The 16549-nt window shown below is 44.7% G+C and overlaps 1 pseudogene; it reads right to left on the bottom strand.

Annotated features, from left to right (window-relative positions):
- Nucleotides 1-2826: 2826 nt before the first annotated feature.
- Nucleotides 2827-7429, bottom strand: LOC123396950 (annotated as a pseudogene).
- Between the last annotated feature and the right edge of the window lie 9120 nt (nt 7430-16549).

A 16549-nucleotide genomic window follows, 5' to 3' on the forward strand; every position in this document is an offset into this window, starting at 1 on the left:
ATAGGTATGCGGATACGGACGATCGAATCTCGGGCAAGTAACATACCGAAGGACAAAGGGAATGACATACGGGATTATATGAATCCTTGGCACTGAGGTTCAAACGATAAGATCTTCGTAGAATGTGTAGGATCCAATATGGGCATCCAGGTCCCGCTATCGGATATTGACCGAGGAGTCTCTCGGGTCATGTCTACATAGTTCTCGAACCCGCAGGGTCTGCACACTTAAGGTTCGACGTTGTTTTATGCGTATTTGAGTTATATGGTTGGTTACCGAATGTTGTTCGGAGTCCCGGATGAGATCCAGGACGTCACGAGGAGCTCCGGAATGGTCCGGAGGTAAAGATTGATATATAGGAAGTCCTGTTTTGGTCACCGGAAAAGTTTCGGGCTCATCGGTAGTGTACCGGGAGTGCCGGGAGGGGTGTCGGGGACCATCGGGAGGGGTGTCACGCCCCAAGGGGTCTCATGGGCTATGGGAAGAGATAAACCAGCCCCTAGTGGGCTGGAATAAGTTCCCACTAAGGCCCATAAGGTTTGAGACGGAAAAAACACAAGGTGGAAAGAGTTTCCAAGTGGAAAGGTGGAATCCTACTCCAAGTAGGATTGGAGTAGGACTCCTCCACCTCCAATTTCGGCCAACCCTTGAGGGTTTGAGGCTGCCTCTTCCCTCCCCCTCCCTCCTATATATACTGAGGTATTAGGGCTGATTTGAGACGACTTTTCCACGGCAGCCCGACCACATACCTCCACGGTTTTTCCTCTAGATCGCGTTTCTGCGGAGCTCGGGCGGAGCCCTGCTGAGACAAGGTTATCACCAACCTCAGGAGCGCCGTCACGCTGCCGGAGAACTCTTCTACCTCTCCGTCTCTCTTGCTGGATCAAGAAGGCCGAGATCATCGTCGAGCTGTACGTGTGCTGAACGCGGAGGTGCCGTCCGTTCGGTACTAGATCGTGGGACTGATCGCGGGATTGTTCGCGGGGCGGATCGAGGGACGTGAGGACGTTCCACTACATCAACCGCGTTCACTAATGCTTCTGCTGTACGATCTACAAGGGTACGTAGATCACTCATCCCCTCTCGTAGATGGACATCACCATGATAGGTCTTCGTGCGCGTAGGAAAAATTTTGTTTCCCATGCGACGTTCCCCAACAGCAGGGATTCTGTTTTCTTCCTTTATACCATGTCGGTACTTACGGACTTGACCGGCACCAAGAAGTTCGTGAATCCTTTCTTCAGTGTCTTGTTGGCGCTATCCAAGGCCAAACACGGGATACTCGCGGTGATGCGCCTGCTGGCATTTGATGACTTCAGCTGCTTCGGACCATGGGGAGTTGTGCCAAAGATGGAGGGCCTAACCAATGCCAAACAGGTGGAGTTGGAGCAGACGAAAACTCGGATCGATCGTCTGTTTGATGATCAGGATGATCCAAAGATTAAGGCCGAATGGGATGCCCAATGGATGGAGATATGCCAAACACTACTAGCTCCAATGCCTCTTGCGAACGATGAGGCGATTGGGCTAAAGACGGAGGGTGCACACAATGTCCCACAATTGGAGCTGAATGATGGGGCGATTGGGCCAAACATGAAGAGTTTACCGGATGTCCAGCGGGTGGAGGTTGGTCAAATAGTAGCTCGCATGCCTTGTGTGACTGATGAGGTGATTGAAACAAAGATGGGAGGAGGGCACACCCGATTCCAAACAGGTGGAGGTGGGGCAAACACTAGATCAGGTGCCACGTCTGAATGATGAGATAATTGCGTCAAAGATCGTGCGAGATGTCCAACAGGTGGAGGTGGCGCAAACACTAGCTCAGGTGCCTCATCTGAATGATGAGATAATTGGGCCAAAGATGGAGAGCGTACCGGATGTCCAATATGAGGTGGAGGTGAATCAAATTCTAGCTCAGGTGCATCATGTGAATGATGAGGTATTGGGGCATGAATCTGTCGACTAATCTAATGTAAGCCAAAATTCTAATGTAAGCTCGGTTGGGCATTTTGTAGTATGTTTTGCAATGGGGCTGTCCTTTTTCCTCTGAGAGTTGGCATGTTCGCTTCCTTGCCTCTATGGTTTCCTTCCTTCATCCTTTGATTTTTTTTCTATCTCTCTCTCTCTACACCCCCTCATGTTTTGGAATGATCTAAACCAAATTCAAATCGTTAATTTCCTTTCCTTTCCCTACTGGAAACCATGTCGTGCATTAACTCAATTAGATCTTATCAAAACTATGTCCGACACTAATAAAAAAAGGGCAATGCTACGCGTTCACCGGAGGATTATTTCCAATGATCCGTCACCTTCACAGCCGTTTGATTTAATGCATCTAGTTTGAAACACCCTACTCTGAATTTCCATCAGAGCAAGAGCACCGCTATGTTTTTGCAAATATCTTCTCAAGCTAAAATTTACCCCTTAGAAAGCAGCAAGTAGCGAGTGGAAACACATCATAGCTGATCAACAAACAGGTCATTTTGTCTACTAATACATTCAAGTGTTAGTCGAATGGCAAAATGACAATACAGCGGATGACAAGACTGGTAAATAAATAGTCATTTCTCTTAGTTCCTTTACACGGTTGTGGACGCGCCAATTTAGGGACTGCCTTGTCATTGTCTGCAGACGCGCCACGGCGTATAAGATGCCTGATTTGACAAGTCCAGTTGTACATGCTCTTAGATTTTATCTTAATATGGATGGGAGGGACTAGTAGATATATTATGGATTGTACAAATAGAATTTATACGCACATATATTACATATCATGAAAGTTATCACAAAAGTTTTGAAACCGGCTCCAATACTTTATAACCGAATCTAAGAGACTCGTAGCCAGTCTATAGAATCATCATATGGAGAGATATAGCCAGGATACCACATAATTCTATACATTTCTTGAATCCCACCTCTGGTTTTCAGCAAATTAACAAAATAAATCAGACCACGCCTTCCATACTTCTTCACACCAGCAACATCAAATAGGAATGCACAGATGTAGAGGAGGAAAACCGGCATTCTATGTCATGAAACAACATTCAGTTAGTGCTTGAAGGAAGCATCTCCAAAAGAAATGCATAAAAAGGATAATTGTGTTGTTTCATAATCAAATCAAGCCCAATCTATGAAAGTGTTTTGATGGTACTGGAGATTTCATATTAACCAATAAAGGTTGGATACAATATTTAGTTGCTTACACAAAGTTATGGCTCAGGAATCTATGTTCTACACAGAGTTCCACCAAGTCTTGGCAGACTACTGAAATCTGATTACAAACATCTATATATCTTGTATAGCTATAAGATACATAAGAAGACATAAGAAGACATATAGAACAGTCAGATCCTCTGGTGGGAGGATTGTACTTATGTTGACAGCCCTAAATAACACTAAATATATATCATATGTTCATATCAAAGCTCCAATATTAGGTCACGAAGTTAATGATAAGCTTGACAAAAATTTGAGCAGACACATACAATTTAGACCAACAATGTTGAATGGCAACCCAATGACAGAATGAGATGGCATTACACGTTGAAAGAAAGCATTCAACAGTTTGTGGTTTGCACATTTGTACTCTCTACATGCAGTGCAATGAGAGTTTAAGGATACTTCATGCATTCTTCGACAAACAGAATTATGAACTGCATTCTCAAGCGGTGAGAGAATGTGCCGATTGAAGATTTCCTTACCTACTGGATGTGAAGCAAAGTTATCAGTGTTCAAGTGCCCATGGAAACATTGTATTATCTTGTTTTAGGCCATTTTTGCTAGGCTAATTGCACACACATGATGTGTTGCTTAATGCTTGTGACTATATGCAGTTTGAATACCTTTGTCACCCTATTATTAGTGTAAGACAACCACAATTCTTAACACAACAAAGTTAAACTTGGGCAGAAGAACAAAGTGACATACAAAAAACAAAATCTAGTAAGGCCAAGAAAAATTGTTCCATCTTTCTCTTCCATCACTCATGTTGAATGTAAGCCTTACTGTTCACATTTTGGATATGAATCTAACATCACGAGTGTATATTTGACATTTGTTCTAGTTCGTTCCTAGTACCCATAATTTTCTAGGGCTATAACGTTTCCCTACTGATCTCATTTTCAACACAAGGTTCTTGTGGACACCAAAAAACATTAGCTGCCACTATGCTTGACCGTTGACCTATAGATCTAAAATATAACTCCTATGATGTTGTAGTGTTGATATATCAGCTTGACAAGCTATCTTAGTTCTAAAATGTAAAAAGTGAAAAGGAATACATAAAAACAGAATTGTGTGATGTACAAATTGGAGGATAAGTTGTCATTCAAGAATTTGTAATTCAATGTTAGAAAGGGTTATTTAAAAAATGCAAGCGATGACTCTAAACAAAACTGTTGCACCTGACTACTAAATGATTTAGCAGTTAGACAATGCATACTGACCTAATAGCATCCAGGAGGACATAGTTTTTCTTGATATCCTTCAAAACCATGATAAGTATGGTACCTACATTGAAAAGGTGATGCAATAAATGTCCACAAATATGGCTAAGTGGGACTACTGCAAAAATAAATAAGACTAGACCATAAAAATTAAAGCAGAATGTCTTGCGATTCACAAAAGGTGACATCAGGTTATAAATACATACAAATGTAAATACAGTTAGAGTTAATGCTAAACAAGCTATTTGAGGTTGCTAAAGCCCCTGGTGATTTAAAAAATGAACACATCGATGTTGCCACTGATCAGTCACTTGTGAAATGTATATTAACAGTTCAGTTCATACTCACTCCGTTCCTAAATATAAGTCTTCTAAGAGATTTCATTAGGAGTCTACATACGAAACAAAATGAGTGAATCTACACTCTAAAGTATGTCTATATACATCCGTATGTAGTCTATTAGTGGAATCTCTAGAAAGACTTATATTTAGGAACGGAGGGAGTACTTCATAGTAATTTCTCACAACTTCATAAAGTCAGGAGTCTTGCAGTGGGTATATGGCATTTTGGGCAGGTGACGGTGACCCAGACAACTACAGTGTATGCATTATAAATATGTTAATTCAATCCCGAAATGACTATTGTTTTGAATTAAGCTGATAACTTTTAGTTAAGTTACATAACAGTAATGAGTCAAAGATACAGTCCAGGCTTCATCACAGTATCTGTTTGGAGCACAAAGTATTGTTCACTCTACACATTTGTGAACAAGATTTTGTGCTCCAATAAGATAATGTGTTAGTATTATTGTTTATTCATACGGATATTTTATACTCTTCTCCTGCACTAAAAAATACAAAAAGTAGGAGCATCTCTAACCCATCCGCAATAAATCCTTAACTCGCAAAAAAATGCCACTATGGGAGTTAGCACACTCTAACCCATCCGCAATACTTCTCTTAGCTCCCTAAAAATTTCAGAAGCTCTAAAAAAATCCTTAACTCCCAATACTTCTACCTCTGTGTGTGTGGGGGGTGGGTGGGGGAAGGAAGTTTCCCTCCTCAACCCCCCACCTTCTGCCGATGACATCTCCACAGGCTAAGCCACCCCCGTGGGCCGTGTCCCGGCCCACTCCGGCCACACCGCCACCTATCTCCGTCTCCCAAGCCTTCTCCCGTCGCCTCCAACTCCCACTAATGAGTCGTAACTGGCAGCAGCCACTGCAGCAGCTCACCTCCCCACCACTGCAGCCGTACACCACTGCCTCCCGAGCCTCCTCCTGTGCCTGGCACACCTTCCCCGAGGGTCCCGGCAGGCACTTCCCCCGCCCGCGCTGACTGTCATCGCCTCCAAAATCGCGTCACGGTCTTGAGCGGCAGCGAGGTCGGGAATTGGTATGTCACCTCCCCCCCCCCCGCGCCTTCTGCCGATGACATCTCCGACAGGCTAAGCCACCCCCACGGGTCGTGTCCCGGCCCACTCCGGCCACACCGCCACCTATCTCCGTCTTCCAAGCCTTCTCCCGTCGCCTCCAGCTCCCACTAATGAGTGGTAACTGGCAGCAGCCACTGCAGCAGCTCACCTCCCCACCACTGCAGCCGTACACCACTGCCTCCCGAGCCTCCTCCTGTGCCTGCCACACCTTCCCGAGGGACCCAGCAGCCACTTCCCCCGCCCGCGCTGACTGTCATCGCCTCCAAAATCGCGTCACGGTCTCCAGCGTCATCGAGGTCGGGAATTGGTATGTCCCCCCCCCCCCCCGCTGCCACAGCGGTATTTCTAGTGATCCCCGCCGGCCACCACGCCCTCCTGCTGGAGATGCACGGAATGTATTTGACAAAAGGGTCAAAAGGCTTCTTCTTTTTCTTCCTTCCCTTTTTTTCTGCAATTATGTAGAAATATAGTTCAAATTTGGTTTTTGTATGCAAAGTTAGGAGAGAATTGTCCAAAAAAATATTGGGAGTTAAGCTTAGGGAATGGGTTAGATATAAGCAATATTGGGAGTTATGGGGTTTGGGGAGTTGGGAATGGGTTAGAACTTAGAAATGATCTAAAATACTCCCTCCATTTTCTTTTAGTCCTCATATAAGATGGGAGTACTAGTTTTCTATACAATCTGCTCCATTATCTATGCTACTCTGTGCATCATATAATCCCTTTTGATGTGTTTAACTAAAAATAACAATTTCAAAAATAAAGAAATACCAAATTTCAGTCGGGTGATCAAGCTGTTTGACTTGTGGCGTTTATGCAAGTCTGATGATACAACACTGAGTTTATAGAATAAGTAGGCAAGCATGACATCAACAAAAATGGAAGAACCGTCTTCCACAGTTGGTAACAGCCAACACATCCAAGAAATGCACCTGCAAATAGACATAATCCATATAGTGTGAGTAACTCAACAGTTTAAACAATGAACATATAACAGAGTCATTCAACTGAAACTCAAACGCACCAAAGACCATGCCGATTTGATAGTCCTCAAGGTCGTATGGGCGGCGGAGCGAGCAGAACTCAGCTATGTTGCGCAGCAGGGGGCGGAACATGTCAACCATCTCCGCCTTCAACGCCTCCCATGCGTCGTCCCCTTTGTTTTTAATGACAGGCTGATCCTCCATGTCAGGAGGGGGACCAGGGGAGCAACGCTGCAGAAGAAGTGGCATAAAGTTCATACGCCCGAATACACTATGGAATTAGGGAACTGGGTTACCCAGAAGAAAGTACTCCCGCTGTAAAGATATATAAGAGCGCTTAGATCACTGCTTTACGGACGGAGTAGTACTTACCACTACCGACGGCCATGAAGCACCGATCCGGTGGGGACGGGAGCATGGTGAGAAGGAAACCCTGTGTGTAAGCTCCCTGGCCCCGGTGCCCGCGGCAAGAACGGTCCCGCGGCCATTTCCACTCCGAGCTGCCGCTATTCTCTGGGACGTCAGGTGGGCGCCGGCGCCGGCGCCGCCACAGCGGACAGCCAACATCGGAACCGGGGGTGCGGGTGGGGGTGGGGGGCTGGCGGCGCTGGGTTTCAGGGCGCGTTGGTACACTTCTTGGAGAGATCTAGGGTAGGCATCCAGTATTGCTAATATAAACTGGTGGGAATGGCGATGGAGACCACCGCTGGGTTTCAGACCATTCGTTCACCGTTGGATCGGAAGGAGCACATGCGTTGGATCTGCTACGGTGCTACTTTTTTTTTCAGCAACAGCTACGGTGCTACCTTGTCTTTTTTTTTTGAAAGACCGGTGCTACCTAGTCCAGTCGAGAGATAGGGGGGCAAAGCTATGCGCCCGCGCGTCGGCCCATTTTTTTTGATAGATCTGTTCGGATCCGTTCGATTTGCACGTGTGCACTCGTAAGATTTCTTCCCTTTTCTTTTTTTTCTTCCGCATCCCATCTTCAACCTTCTGCATGGAAGAAAGGGAGAGGAAGGAGGGTGCCATCCTCGTGCACGCCGACCGCCTCGCCTCGCCTCATCTTCTTTCATTGTCGGTCATCCTTGATCGTCGTTCCTCGTCGTCGGTAGCGGCCCTCGTCGCCGGTTGCCGCATACATTTCTCGTCGACTCCATGCATATAACCGCGTGCACCCCTTATGGCACCTCTGGTGCGACAACGGCAACTCGTCAACGAGCTCCATGGTTGTAGCACCCCGATGTGTCGTCGTCGTCTTGCCATCAAAGCTCGTTGTACGGGTTTGTGTGAGCGATCGCCAAGAGTAAATTATGTTCATGTATGTGGCAGAAAAAACACCAGCCGTAGCAAAAAAAAGCACGACTGTTGCAGCAATTCATCTCATTGTCGTCGCTGGGCGCGATTCCGTCATGATGGATGTAGCCAATCTCTCGCCGGTAGTAGCAAAAAAGAACAACAGTTGCAGCAATTCATCTCAACATTCTCACCGGTCCCATCTCCGCCATGATGCATATAGCAAAGTCCGTCGTCGGTAGTAGCAACTCTGGAGACGGTTGCAATGAAAAAAGGCATCGTTGTAGTAGGTCGCAGCTCTGTCGTGACCGATGTAGCAAAATTCGTCGTCGACAGTAACAAAATTTGACGAGGGTTGCAGCAAAAGACTCTGTCGTCTTCAGCAAAGTTCTTTTCGTTGGTTGTAGCCTTTTTAGTTTGTAGTGGTCGAATGAAACATCTCTATTTTGTCACCCAGTTACATTGCGACGTTTGATACACACAGAGCATTCCTCCGGTGTCAGTGAGTTATATGATCTCATGGTCATAGGAATAAATACTTTGACACGCACAAAACAGTAGCAACAAAATGACACGATCAACATGCTACGTCTATTAGTTTGGGTCTAGTCCATCACGTGATTCTCCTAATGGCGTGATCCAGTTATCAAGCAACAACACCTTGTTCATAATCAGAAGACACTGACTATCTTTGATCAACTGGCTAGCCAACTAGAGGCTTGCTAGGGACGGTGTTTTGTCTATGTATCCACACATGTAAATGAGTCTTCATTCAATACAATTATAGCATGGATAAGAGATGATTATCTTGATACAGGAATTATAATAATAACTATATTTATTATTGCCTCTAGGGCATAATTCCAACAGGGAGTACTTTGACAACCTTTACAATGGAGAGGTTGATAGCTCTACCATTGAGCTAGACGACTCCTTTGATGATACCAGCATGTACTTTGTGCGACGTATCCAGGAGTGTGAGGTTAAGGAGGCGTTAAAAAGGATGAAAGTAGGCAAAGCGATGGGTCCTGATGGTATCCCCATCGAGGTGTGGAGAGGCCTTGGAGACATAGCGATAGTATGGCTAACTAAGCTTTTCAACCTCATTTTTCGGTCAAACAAGATGCCCGAAGAATGGAGGCGGAGTATTTTAGTACCAATCTTTAAGAACAAGGGGGATGTTCAAAGTTGTACTAATTACCACGGAATCAAGCTGATGAGCCATACTATGAAGCTATGGGAGAGAGTCATTGAACACCGCTTAAGAAGGTTAACAAGCTTGACCAAAAACCAATTTGGTTTCATGTCTGGGAGGTCTACCATGGAAGCCATCTTCTTGGTACGACAGCTGATGGAGAAATACAGGGAGCAAAAGAAGGACCTTCATATGGTGTTCATTGATTTGGAGAAGGCCTATGATAAGATACCTCGGAATGTCATGTGGTGGGCCTTGGAGAAACACAAAGTCCCAATAAAGTACATTACCCTCATCAAGGATATGTATGATAATGTTGTGACAAGTGTTCGAACAAGTGATGGCGACACCGATGACTTTCCGATTAGAATAGGGCTACATCAAGGGTCAGCTTTGAGCCCTTATCTTTTTATTTGGTGATGGATGAGGTCACAAGGGATATACAAGGAGATATCCCATGGTGTATGCTCGTTGTGGATGATGTGGTGCTAGTCGATGATAGCCGAACGAGGGTTAATAGAAATTTAGAGTTATGGAGGCGGACTCTAGAATCGAAAGGTTTTAGGCTTAGTAGAACTAAAACTGAATACATGAGGTGCGGTTTTAGTGCTACTAGGCACGAGGATGGAGAGGTTAGCCTTGGTGGGTAGGTGGTACCGGAGAGAGACACGTTTCGATATTTGGGGTCCATGTTGCAGAAGGATGGCGATATCGATGAAGACGTGGGCCACCGAATCAAGGCTGGATGGATGAAGTGGCGCCAAGCTTCTGGCGTACTCTGTGACAAGAGAGTGCCACAAAAGCTAAAAGGCAGGTTTTATAGGACAGCTATCCGACCTGCGATGTTGTATGGCGCGGAGTGTTGGCCAACCAAGAGACGACATATCCAACAGTTAGGTGTAGCAGAGATGCGCATGTTGAGATGGATATGTGGCCACACAAGGAAGGATCGGGTACGGAATGACGATATACGAGAGAGACTTGAGGTAGCACCGATTTAAGAGAAGATGGTCCAGCATCGTCTCAGATGGTTTGGACATATTCAACGGAGGCCATCGGAAGCGCCGGTGCATAGCGGACGGATAAAGCGTGCTGAGAATGTTAAGAGGGGTCGTGGTAGACCAAACTTGACATGGGAGGAGTCCGCGTTCCAGAGTCATGACTTGGTTTCGAGATCTTATGGGTTTCAACTCTAGCCTACCCCAATTTGTTTGGGACTGAAAGGCTTGGTTGTTGTTGTTGTTGTTGTTGTTGTTGTTGTATAGTTGTTGGTTCCATCATATTATCAACCTGAATTATTTCAAAAATTACAGCGCAATACAAGGAACAAATTATGTAGAGTAATATTATCAGAAATTACAAATTGTCATGATAAGATGTGGTAATAACAAACTAGTGTTGCTTCCATTGTTACTCCCTCTGTTTCAAAATATAAGACATTTTAGAGATTACACTAGGAAACTACATACAGAGCAAAATGAGTGAATCTATATTCTAAAATATGTCTATGTACATCCGTATGTAGTTCATAGTGCAATATCTAAAAGGTCTTATATTTAGGAACGGAGGGAGTTTTTTTTTCCCAATTTTTGCGAGATGACCACCCTACTATGTTGATTACATTGCCTTCGAAGACCCTGGCCCCAATTACACTTCAAATATACTACTGTCATGTTTTAGTCAGGGTGTTGATGTACGCATGTCTGTGTTGCTAAACAGTATCGGCATGCCGGGCTGGGAATGGGAAGAGCTTGAGGTGAAATATCATTCTCCATGGCAATCCCCATTTCTGGCGGATGTGCAACAGCTTCTCTGGAGGGATGGAAAGAAGATGGATTGAAGTTGACACCTTATGACGAGGATGGGAGTCATCTATTTTTCCAGTATAAACAGGCAGAAAAATTATGCAAGGACTCCGTCTGGAACATTGTCGGCTTAAATGTTCAGGTATGCTACGTACTCATTTTTGCATGTTAATAATATGGTGGAACCTAACGGCTACACAATACTTTGAATAACTACTGCATCCAAAAGAACATGTCTACCTGTCCATCAATTTTGCATGCCCACCACTCTTGATCAAAGAGAAAAAACAAAATTCCATTCACCCCACAAAGACCTGTTATCTCTATCATTCAAGGTTATACCCCACAATCAATCGAGTGGAACATCATTCTGTTGGCGTATAGTACAGTAACACGAGAGATATTACACAGCATTCTGTTGGCGTATAGATGATAGTACTGTAACACGAGGGACATTAATTGGCAAACGCGTCATCCTCCCATCCGAAAGAAGTATGTATGCCCAGGCCAGGCAGAAACTCTATACACCATAGCAACGAAGATCCATTTCGACAGGTTTGATATATAGCTGCCTGTATCACGTGATTGCCTCAAGGGTTACCGAAGAACCAGCACCATCGACTGTACCTTTCTCGGATAGCTTGTTTAGAACCCACAGCATCCATCAGAAGAGAAACGGCCATCTCAGTTCCCTTCAAGGGCCGTTCCTGTCACCTGCACATTGCACATATCACTTCGCGTTAAAAAGCTAATAATCCCACACCCATTCTATATATAGTCTAGAGACATCAAACGATTATGATGTTGTAACTTTGGCAGCGAAAGGAGAAGATGGCAAGATGAAAACACTGACCTACATGAGCGAAACTATTTTAGCCGAACAGGATTGCCTTAATTGCCAAGGCAATCTTGTGAACTTTATCTCCCTTATCACAGAGTGCCACAACCAAAAGAGCAGTCTCGTTGCCCTTGACAGTCAGGTGGCCTGTCCATAGGCAGAACCCCAATATCAGCAAATTGCCTAGCATCTTCATCTTCGCAGTCCACAACTGCTTCCTAACCTCCTTTTCATGAATCTTTAGGAACAAGACCATGATTTTGGCCACCCGGACCTTCTCAGCCTCATCAAGTGCATCTGCTCCATCACCTGAAACGAAACAAAATAAATACATAAGTGACATCTAGTACTCACACATTTATACAAAATTATCTAGATGCCTCAGTCAAACCTATGACACAGTAATATCCCTAATCTGCATTAAACCCTCCAGGGATTCATTCACTATATTTTGTCGACGCCTTCCATGGAGGCCTCACAAACAAGATGGATCAAAGACGAAAACTGAAGCAGCCGCTGCTCCACCCGACAGGCCTTCCTACTCATATTATTTCTACAAAACAGCCCCATAGCATGCGCTTTTCATGTGCATTGTGCACTTTTAAATGCGTGCCAGGTCATTTTAATATATATTTTAGTAAGAAAAAATCCTGCTTAGGCCTAGCAGGCCGTGCCAATGACACACTGCTTAAATTTCCTTACTCTACTGGAGGCCACGGCTGCATCTGATTACTTACTTCCTGTAAATTAAGCCTGAATCTAAAACACCACCTCCTTAATACTCCCTCCGTCCAAAAATAAGTGTCTCAACTACTAGTACAAAGTTGTACTAAGCTTGAGATACTTATTTTGGGATGGAGGGAGTATATATGAATCGCTGCGCTGCTGCATCCATACAAAAAAGCTATACAATTGCAAACGGCAATCAGAAAATGTACCAATCCCAGAGAATAGCAATTTCCATGTTTGCTCACAAGCTTAACATACCGAGGCCCTAAACCTAACCCTGCCCTCCACAGGCCACCGGGCGCCACAGACATGGTGGAACACGAATATGGTACGCGTGAGGCACTTCATAGCGTAGGTATTCAGGAGTGGAGTACTTCTTAAAATTTACCACGAGCAGTAGCACAAATAACAAATGAGACACCAAAGGGGCTCCAGGACGGATATAAATCGGTGCAAGCCCACAGTTAGTGACAACATCTTGTATCAAGGCATGTAATGCATCAGGTGCGAACAGGATAAGGCATTTGAGTATTCCTTGGTAGTTACAGGGAAATCCATTTCCGAGAATAGCTATCTGCTGTCAGTAAACAGTTCCCGACTTGACCAACTCAATAAAGTCGTCCAATCTTATTTGGTACGATGCCAAATAAGTTTCCTTAAACACACTGCTTAAGCTGATTACTTCATGTAAACTGAACATGAATCTGAAACATCTGCTTAATAGTAGTATATATGAATAACTCTCCAATTCCCAACGACAATGAGAAAATATACCAATCCCAGAGAATAGCAATTTTCATGTTCACTGATTCACTCGCAAGCTTAACATAACGAGGCCCTAAACCTAACCCTCCCCTTCGCAGCCCTCCGGGAGCCACGGACATGGTGGAACACGCAAGATGGCATGCCCCAGGCGCTGCCGCGCTGACAATCGCGATTCCAAACAAAATAGCGCACATATTTGTGGGTGGAGTACTTCTCAAAACTTACCATCACCAGTAGAATTTCCAGTCGCATTCGGCGAGCCCCAGCCTCCGCGCACTTGGCGAGACCCGGCCTCCGCGCCGCTGCTCCCGCGGCCTGCGTATGATCCCGCAGGTTAGAAGCTCCTGTTTAAGCACAAATAGCCGCCTAGAACCTCTAGATCCTCCGCGCTCTTACCGAACAAGGAGGTACGACGGCCGACGCGCACGGCGGCCAGCGAGGGCCGCGTCGCGGCGAAGCGAGAGGGGGGAGGGAGGCGGCGGAGAGGCGCAGCTGGGGCGGCATTGCGGCGCAGGGGTCCGGGGGCGTGGATCGCACCGACTCGACCGAAGCGTGGCTGCACAGGCGTCCCCATCGCGCCCGCGGGAGGGGCGAGCTCGCCGCCGGTGGCCATGCCGCCTGTGGTGACGACACGACACGAGACGAGAGGCGAGTCTGACGGCCGAAGCGTGGTGGTGGACTCAGACTGGTGGCGATGCGTGTGTGCGTGTGTCTTGTGCAACGCCTATCGGGCTCTCCGAACCCTATTATGGCCCATGGCACGGTACCGCAAGACAATTATTCTGGGGACGCGAGGCGCAAATGACACGAGCAACGAAACATGGGCCGACCCATTAGGAGCCGAAGCGCTAGGTTGCCTCAGGCTAGAAAAAGCCTGCGGAACGGTTTTGCGAAAGTTCGGGCTCGTTCAGGGAACCTTCTATTGATTTGTTTTCCACAGGTTTTCGAAAAGTATCATTTTGAGCTCAAGCTCATTTGTGCTCCGATGAATACTAAATTCGAAGAAAATACGAAATAATAACAAAATTCTGAAATCTCATAAAAGTTCTCAATGTTTGCAAAATTTCATCATGAGATCGCATTCGTTGAAGGCATGGCAAAAAAAAATCAGAGTTCTGAAATGCTTTCGAAAGTATCATTTTCAGAGCATCGTTTTAATTTTTTTGTCACCCCTTCCTCGAATGTGATTTCATGATGAAAACTTGCAAGCATTTAGAATATTTATCAAAATTCAGCACAAAAAAAATCATTTTTCCTGATTTTACTATTCACTAGGAAGACGGCGGCAGCAAACTCACCGTCCACCAGGAAGACGTCGGCGGCGCTCAACTCCAGTTCGACAAGAAAGACAGCTGCGGGTCGTGGGATGTGGGTGGGAGTCGTGGGTGGGGGTTGACTGCGTGCGTGAATGGTGTTTTTCCAATTTTCATTGGTGTTTTTTTGACGGGTGAGTAGCGAGTGAGGGAGGGATCGTAGGTGGGGGAAGAGGTTGAACCATCACGACAGACGGCAGATCCCCCTTTCATAATAGAGATATGGGTTCATTTGAGCTCGAGCTCAAATACTCCACGTCACAGGTTTTCATTTTTTTTGATTTTTATTTTTCTCATTTTTAAAATTCTTGGAGAGTTTTCAAAAATTGACATTAACATTTTTAACTTGGTGACCATTTACGAATTCTCGAAAGTGCTTGAATTCGTGAATATTTTTGAATATTGCAATTATTATGTGAATTCATGAAGTTTTTCAATTTTATAAATTTTATTTGAAGTTACAAACTTTATTTCAATTCATGAAAATTCTGAATTTCATGAATATTTTTTGAATTCATGAACTTTTTGGAATTTTGTGAACATCCTTTAAATTCTTCAAACTCGAGAGGAACAAGATTTTCACAGGTAAGATGTCAAACAAGAAAAAGTTCTTAATTAGATGAGGTAATCAGCAATGCATTGCCACAGAGATATATATATCACTCAAACGATATATATGCCACCCACACCACGCGAAGATGATGGGCTTAGCCGCATCGAGTCCCCCGAACCATACGCCGTGCCGCCCTTGTGGACATAACGGTCGCTAAGGTCGCCAAAGAAGACAGGGCCACCGTCGTGATTTTCGTCTCCATCGCATGCACCTGGTGTCCACGGTCGCCGATCTGCAGCAGCCGGAGATCCCTTCGATTGGGTATAAAAAGACCGCGCCGCCACCCGCTGCGCGAGGATATGAAGGCCCGCCGCCGCTGTTAGCCGCGCAGGCTTAGCTTTGTCTCCGGCGGCGGCGAGGGACAGAGGTGGAGGGTTGGGGCGGCGACGGCAAAGATCTGATCGCTTGATACTCTCATGGTCTATGGAATTATGCAAACACTAAGTTTCTACGTGTTGTAAAACCATTAACTTGCGACAGAATGTATATCATAGCATAACGTCAATTGGGTCAATTCAACACAAATGTTCTTCTAACAATGTGTTCACAAAATTGTCGGTATAGTCTTGCCCATGATGAGGAAAACGTGGCCATCATGTAACATTTGAGCTAGTCTTAGAGGCACAACTAGGAATGCATTTATGGTTTGTTATTCCACTCGTGCATATGGGTTTCCCTATGAGACTTTATGGATATACAAACTCAAGGACCATTGCAGTTATAGCACGAACTATAAACTTAATCACGAACTTGTATATAAATAATAACTATTATTATTTCCTCAAGGGCACATCTCCTACAAGTTCTTAACCCATAAGTGTAGGATATTAGTTGTATCATTTTTAATAAGTAAGAGTGTCAAACCCAGCGAGGAGCTAAATGTAGAATTAATATTCTTTCAAATTCTATCAACCACCGATAGAACTATACGAACACTTAACGTTGCTTTATCCAGAAATAAGAAATAAAACTATCTTGCCCGGTGAAGTTTTCTCGGATGCTCAAAATTCCAAATGGAAAAAAAATCAAAAAGAAGTTTTTTTCCAAAAAAAAGAAAATATAATTTTATTTAAAAATATTAGGTTGTTTTCATTGAAATTCACTATTATTGTTATTTATTAGGTTTATTTTAATAA

The sequence above is a fragment of the Hordeum vulgare genome, chromosome 5H (assembly GCF_904849725.1).
Source record: "Hordeum vulgare subsp. vulgare chromosome 5H, MorexV3_pseudomolecules_assembly, whole genome shotgun sequence".
NCBI lineage: Eukaryota > Viridiplantae > Streptophyta > Magnoliopsida > Poales > Poaceae > Hordeum > Hordeum vulgare.